A 6,000-nucleotide genomic window follows, 5' to 3' on the forward strand; every position below is an offset into this window, starting at 1 on the left:
TAGTGTGAGTGTTCCTTCCAGACCAATGATGTGCCTCTGGCTCTATTTCTGCTCCAGAAGGATTCATAGCTGCTGCGACTTTTGCCCCAGTGAGTCCCAGTGCAGATTGACTGATGGGTTTAGATTTATCGCAAGCAAAAAGCCTCTATCTTGGGCCCTAGGTGTCTTTGACATTTAAAAAAAAAATATATCGGCCACTTTCCCGAGCCAGCAATTGACCACCCCCCAAAATATGAAATGGATGATACCCCACAAAAGTCACACCCTGATCATCCCTCCCTTCTCAAGAGAGGGGCCTCACAGCTTGCCCTGACACTCAGATTTGGCCTATTTGAGAGTCAGGAAGGGAGGAGGAAGGTGAATTCCAAAGGTGAGGGGCCCCTTATGGAGAGCAGCAGCTCTGTATCTTTATGCTAAGAGCTCTTGCTGGGAGACACTGTCCTGATTCATACCTTTTGAAACTTCCCAAGCTATTTGTCTCAATGATCTCCCGTAGTGTTAAGTCCTCCCATCAGCTCCCATGTACAGATTGTATTTCACGGCAGCATTGCAAAAAGTTTTAAGCCCTATGGCTGTCAGACCTGAGCAGTGCTGCATCATGGTATGGTAATGGAGATCTTGTGACATAGTAGAAGTCAAGTAACCTCTGTCAAAGTCTAAGGGTATGTCTACACTATGGGATTATTCCGATTTTACATAAACTGGTTTTGTAAAACATTGTATAAAGTCGAGTGCATGTGGCCACACTAAGCACATTAATTTGGTGGTGTGCGTCCATGTACCGAGGCTAGCGTCAATTTCTGGAGTGTTGCACTGTGGGTGGCTATCCCGTAGCTATCCATAGTTCCCGCAGTCTCCCCCACCCATTGGAATTCTGGTTTGAGATCCCAATGCATGATGGTGCAAAAACAGTGTCGCGGGTGATTCTGGGTAAATGTCATCACTCAATCCTGCCTCCGTGAAAGCAATGGCAGACAATCATTTTGTGCCTTTTTTCCCTGGATTGCCCTGGCAGATGCCATAGCATGGCAACCATGGAGCCTGTTTTGCCTTTTGTCATTGTCACCGTATGTGTACTGGATGCTGCTGACAGAGGCGGTACTGCAGTGCTACACAGCAGCATTCATTTGCCTTTGCAAGGTAGCAGAGATGGTTACCATCCCTATTGCACCATCTGCCATTGTAAATTGGCAATGAGATGACGGTTATCAATCATTTTGTACTGTTTGCAATTGGAAAGTGGCGATGACGGTTATCAATCCTTTTGTACTGTCTGCTGCTGTCATGGGTGCTCCTGGCTGGCCTCACTGAGGTCGGCCGGGGGCGCATGGACAAAAATGGGAATGACTCCTCTAAAAATAGTCAGTCCTGCCTAGAATATGGGGCAAGTCTACTAGAGAGCCAGAGAGCACAGCTGCTCCGGGTCAGAGCCCCAGAGATCCCGCAGAAATGATGAGCTGCATGCCATTCTAGGGGGTGCCCCTGCAACAACCCCACCTGTTGCTTCCCTCCTCTCACACCCCTCCTGGGCTACCGTGGCAGTGTCCCCCCATTTGTGTGATGAAGTAATAAAGAATGCAGAAATAAGAAACACTGACTTTTTAGCGAGATAAAATGAGGGGGAAGCAGCCTCCAGCTGCTAAGATAGTCCAGGCAGGACATTAAAAGGTGGGGGGAGAGGAGCGCAGCCTCCCACTGCTATGATAGTCCAGGGAGTACAGAATATTTTCTTTAGACATGGAAGGGGGGCGGTGGGCTGATGGAGCTCAGGCTCCAGCTGCTATGATGAGGACGGTTACCCAGCATTTTGTTCCGTCTGCCAGGAATGACAAGGAGTCATTCCCATTTTTACCCAGGTGCCCTCGGCCGACCTCACTGAGGCCAGCCAGGAGCACTCATGGGCTGTTGATGGTTTTCCACCATTTTATACCATGTGCTATCAGGAAAGGAAGGGGAGAGGATGCTGCTGTTTAGCGCCGCAACACCGCGTCTACCAGCAGCATGCAGTAGACATATGGTGACATTGAAAAATGGCAAGAAATGATTTTTTTCCCTTTTCTTTCACAGGGGATAGGGTGGTAAATTGATGAGATATACCCTGAACCACCCCGGACAATGTTTTTGACCCTTCAGGCATTGGGAGCTCAGAGAAGAATGCAAATGCTTTTCGGAGACTGTGGGGCTGTGGGATAGCTGGAGTCCTCAGTCCCCCCTCCCTTCCTCCATGAGCGTCCATTTGATTCTTTGGCTTTCCGTTACGCTAGTCCCTGCTTTGGCCTCTTGTCTATCATAGCCTGGAGATTTTTTCAAATGCTTTGTGTCATTTCGTCTTCTGTAACAGAGCTCTGATAGAACAGATTTGTCTCCCCGTACAGCGATCAGATCCAGTATCCTCCCGTACGGTCCGTGCTGGAGCTCTTTTTGGATTTGGGACTGCATCGTCACCCGTGCTGATCAGAGCTCCACGCTGGACAAACAGGAAATGAAATTCAAAAGTTTGTGGGGCTTTTCCTGTCTACCTGGCCAGTGCATCCGAGTTCAGATTGCTTTCCAGAGCGGTCACAATGGTGCACTGTGGGATACCGCCCTGAGGCCAATACCGTCGATATGCGGCCACACTAACCCTAATCCGACATGGCAATACCGATTTCAGCGCTACTCCTCTCGTTGGGGAGGAGTACAGAAACCGTTTTAAAGAGCCCTTTATATCGATATAAAGGGCCTCGTTGTGTGGATGGGTACAGGGTTAAATCGGTTTAACGCTGCTACATTTGGTTTAAACGCATAGTGTAGACCAGGCCTAAGTGCATTCATCCCTCAACCTCTTGAATCCCTGAAAGACTGAATATCTCTCTGAAAAAGATGCTACAGTTCATCTGCAAGTGATAGGGCAGGATGCAGGAATCACTGGGTGAAATTCTACTGCCTGTGCTATGCAGCAGATCAGACTACATGATTGTTTTTGTTCTGTGTTTGTACAGGACCTAGCAGAATGGGGTCCTGGTCCAGGACTGGAGGTCTTAGGTGCTACTGCAATACAAATAATTATAATGGTTCTTTCTGGACTGAAAACCTATGAGCCTACCCCTCCAGTTGTCAGTCTGCTGAGAAGTCATCTTGGGTTTGGAGGCTGCTGAAATCGGTGAGAACTGTCTGTCTTCTATAAGAATTGTGCTCTTTTAGGCCCTGCCATGCAGTATCAGCAGGGGTGAAAGTAAAACTGAGCTCTTACCGTTCCAGGGCGGGGCCTCAGGTGGAAGGCGTGGGGCTGGGGTCAGTGTCCCCGAGCCAGCCCATCTGCGCTGCCTGGCCCATGCCTCCAGGTGCAATTTAAAGGGACCCAACGAGGCCGCCAGTGGGGGTGCAGCGCTTTAAAGTCAGCGGCATGGGCCGGTACTGGCGGCTACTTATTACCGGTATGCCGTACCAGCCCATACTGCCTTACTTTCACCCCTGAGTATCAGCGATACCTTTGCTGGTGATGGACACATGAAGAATGATTGACTCTGGCCAGGTTGATCATATGGCTCATTTTTTCTGGGAATACCTTGAAAGAGACATTGGTCTGGGAATGAGGAGATCTGAGTTCAGTTCCCAGTGCCAAGACAGCCTATATGGCTTTGGGCAGGTCTCTCGGTGCTTCAGTTCCCCATCTGCAAATTGGGGATAATCTTTCTCCCACCCTTCGTCTGTCTTGTCTATTTAGACTGGCTCTCACCACGTATCTGTTCAGCACCTAGCACCATGAGGCTTCAGTCTTGGTTGGGACCTCCCAGTGCTACTGTAATGTAAATCTCTTTCTTGCTGGTTCAGCAAAGAACTCTTGCTGGTTCAGAAAAGCACCTGTGCCCATTGCCTGTCCCACCTCCTGTATTGCTGGATAACTCCTTGCAGCTGCACACCACATGCAGTGCTGGTTACAGAGACACCCTGCACTGCTCTGTATCAGAGCTGCAGTTACAGGAGTGACCATCAGAGTCAGTGTGGGAAGCCAGTGTGCATGTGCCTTGTGAACATCCCAGGGCAGCACTAGGAGCACAGTCAAGGAGTAAATAGATGACGACCAGAGGAGGGGGGCAGAGGAGCGGACAATAAAGTGGGAGCATGGGAATGAGGACAAAGGAAAGAAAAGGATAATAAAGTCAGACATAGAAGAAAACAATGGGGACTCAGGGGTGAAGGGAGGGTCTGTGCTGGTACTGCATTTAGTAATATGGCCCATGCCACATTGCATACACCCAGTGGTCCATCTGGGGTTATCTGCTAACGGTGGTCAGTGCAGGATGCTTTAATGGGAGGAGTAACCTGGCCTTAAGACACCTACATGTGCAATTTATACCATAGTGGTGGGGTCAGGAATTATCTTCCTGACCCCCAGTTGGGGACACATCTATGCCCTGAAGCACGTGGACTGTTAGCCCTAATCATTGCTATCCTAGCTGTGTCATAAGCAGATGCTGTTTTTATTCATACTAGTCTTTTTCTTTTTTTGGAATCCTGCTCACTTATTATCAGTTGCTAAGAATTGGTGGTGTGCTCCATTCTGCACAAGACACAGCTAAAGAAAGTCCCTAGATTAGAACCCAATCTCATTATCTCAATAATATCCTGTGGCAGGGAGTTTATATGCTCCACAAATAAATTCTTCTTCTTTCCACTTTAAATTTGCTGCCTGTTGATTCTGTTCTGTTTTCTGTTGGTTTGGTGTTATGGAAGGGCTGAGAAGAAGCCTTCAGCTGGGCATACCACTCAGCTTGTCTATCAGCAACCTTTGCCCTGTCTCTTCTAGCTTGGTTTCTTTCCAAGCAATGCTAATTAATCTGTCTCTTTAATCTCTAAGTATGGAATTCCCCCCTCCCTCCGCCAATTGCTCCTCTTGAGTGCTGTTTAAAATGATAACTTTTGAAGCCACAGTTTAATTTCTTACAGGGCATCAGAGGTGAGAGGGAAAAATTGTTCTGATTATCTCTCCCTGAGCTAATGGGCACCTGGCAGCTAATGGGGAAGGCTGGACAGTCTCTAGGTCCCTCCCTTATTAGTTGGTGTGGCGCAGTTTTTAATGACTATAATACGATCACTTTAAAATCAGTAGCTTTAGAGATTCTTGAGCAAGTAAGCGGTTGTATGTGAAGCAAGAGGGAAGCTGGCAAGGGGACGTTCAGTGGCCTGTGAGAGATGGAAGCTTGTTCACTACTAGTGAAAGCAGCCGGAATATAGATAGGGCCAGGTATTTTCAAGAGAGCTTAGCTCCCATTTAGCCACATCAGGGAACCCCCCCTGCTTCTCAACAGCAGGTGAATTCTCCTTTGTTCTCAGTGGGAGTTGCTGGGTATGGCTCATGTCTGTAGATTTGGGCCACTTCATTTAGATGCCTAGCTAAGAGCTAAACTCTTCAAAATCTGTCCAATAGGGATTGATGCTGCTTTGCTCAGGCAAAGCTCCCATTGATTTCCGCCCATAAAGGTGCCTGCCGCTTTCCCTGCCTCTCGTGTGATATGGTGGGGTAACATCCAGCTCACAGTTCTGCCTTTCATAACTGTTTATGCTGCTCCACTGACGGCAGGTGTTAAACCGGGCAGCTCTGCAGTTCAGGCTTCACAGAGATTCAGACATGCACTTTGTTCTCTGTGTAAACCGTGTGTGTTTGAGTCTTAGGTTCTTGGCACACGTCTCTCCAAGGGAGGAGAAACTGGCCTGCGAAGCTCCCATTGTGTGCAGTGTCTCTCTTGGATCCCTGTTTAGCACAGCATTTAAGCATGAGTGTAAGTCCATCCCTATTCAATAAGGCACTTAAGTCTGTTGTCTTCAATTGGACATTAGCACTTGCTTAAGTCCTTTGCTGAATTGAGGCTTCAGCTTGTAACGTTAACAAACTCCACCATGGATTTGTGTCCTTGAACCATAGATCCTCATTAGAATTATATTAAGGCTTTATAAATTGGAGATGGGCCCTAACCACAGCGTCTGCTCAAGGGCTGTCCTTACCCATAAGCAAAGTAG

This window comes from Gopherus flavomarginatus, chromosome 7 (assembly GCF_025201925.1).
Source record: "Gopherus flavomarginatus isolate rGopFla2 chromosome 7, rGopFla2.mat.asm, whole genome shotgun sequence".
Taxonomy (NCBI): Eukaryota; Metazoa; Chordata; order Testudines; family Testudinidae; genus Gopherus; species Gopherus flavomarginatus.